The sequence below is a fragment of the Trachymyrmex cornetzi genome, unplaced genomic scaffold (genome assembly GCF_001594075.2).
Source record: "Trachymyrmex cornetzi isolate Tcor2-1 unplaced genomic scaffold, Tcor1.1 scaffold280, whole genome shotgun sequence".
NCBI lineage: Eukaryota > Metazoa > Arthropoda > Insecta > Hymenoptera > Formicidae > Trachymyrmex > Trachymyrmex cornetzi.
This window is the reverse complement of record NW_017297483.1, coordinates 197,500-199,351: the sequence shown is the minus strand read 5'-3', so window position 1 is coordinate 199,351 and position 1,852 is coordinate 197,500.

Genomic DNA, 1,852 nt, shown 5'->3' with positions numbered 1-1,852 from the left:
TTAATTGAATGTGACACGAGAAACCGTCTCCATACGTTTGAAATCCATGGGAAAGATCCAGAAGATGGGAAAATGGGTTCCACATGAACTGAATGAAAGACAGCAGGAAAACCGAAAAACTACTTGCGAAACGCTGCTCGCCAGGTACAAAAGAAAGTCATTTTTCCATCGAATTGTGACTGGCGATGAAAAGTGGATATATTTTGAGAATCCTAAAGCTGGCCGCACACGATGCATGATTTCCTGCATAATGGGCTTACATGCTGTTGTGCCTACTTTGATGCGTGCTAAACACTTTGGTGCATTGAGCGAAGTATACTACCATCCTTGATTTCTGTGTTTGATATGGTGCATTATTTCATGCTCGTTTCTTGCACGCGCCAATCAAAACGTTAAGAATCACTCACGTGATTGATTGATGTCAAGTGTATGTGTGATCTATAGGTCAGAGCCACCACGGTTACCACCTTCGTGTGATGACGTTTATGCAGCAAGCCGAGTAAAGTAACATGCATTGATTAGTATGCAAGAGAGTAAGCATGAAAATCATGCATCGTGTGCGGCCAGCTTAAGCGTAAAAGATCATGGGTAACTCCAGGCGAACCATCGACATCGACTGCAAGGCTAAATCGCTATGGACGGAAGACAATGCTCTATGTTTGGTAGGATCAGAAAGGTGTGATCTGTTATGAGCCGCTAAAACCTGGCGAAATCGTTAATACTGAACGCTACCGACAACAAATGATCAATTTGAATCAAGCTTTGCATGAAAAACGACCAGAATATCAAAAAAGGCAACAAAAAATGATTTTGCTTTATGATAATGCACCATCACACAGCAAAACTGGTTAAGGAAACGATTGAGGCGTTTGGTTGGGAAATACTTTCGCATGCGGTTTACTCACCAGACTTGGCTCCGTCCGATTACTACTTATTTGCATCGATGGGACACGCACTTGCTCAGCAGCGCTTCACTTCTTACGAAGATGTACGAAAATGGCTAGATGACTGGTTTGGCTCAAAAGAACAACAATTTTTTTGGCGTGGCATCCCCAAATTGTCAGACAGGTGGGAAAAATGTATAGCTAGCGATGGGCAATACTTCGAATAAAATATTTTTTATCATTTTCATGCAATAAATGTGTATTTTCTATTAAAAAATTCCGGTTTCATATTTACATACCTGGTGTATATCCTGTTCCTAATATAAGACGTAATTTATTGTCAATTTAGTAAATAGAGAAGCAACGTAAAAGACTCATGATAGATAACAGAAAACTTAAAATACAAGACAAAGAAAATAAGGCGATAGTGGGGGAAACTCTATGTAGAAATGGTTTGTATGTTGTTAAGGCAAAATTAATAAGGAATAGAAATAAGTCAAAACACAGAGAAACAAATGTCATGCACACATAGTAAATTAACTGATAGCGAGAAATGGCACCAAAGATTCTGTCATGTAAATATGAAGACTATTCAACAGTTATCGAAAAAGGATTCAGTTGGAGGTTTAGAAAACGTAAATTTAGTTGACACACATTGCAATAGTTGTAGTGTTAGTAAATCAACGAAAGTGCCTTGTAAAGGATTAGGTAGTAGACAAACAAAAAATGTATTAGATTCATTCAGATTTATGCGGTCCCATGCCGACAAAATCAATTGGTGGAGCAAAGTATGTTTTAATATTTACTGATGATTATTCTAGAAAAGTAACAGTGTATTGCTTGAAAACTAAAAATTAGGTAGCTGAATATGTTCGAAAATACATAGCCAGGGTAGAAAGAGAAACTGATAGAAAAGTGAAAAGATTCAAGAGTGATAATGGGCTAGAGTATTGTAATAAAACTCTTAA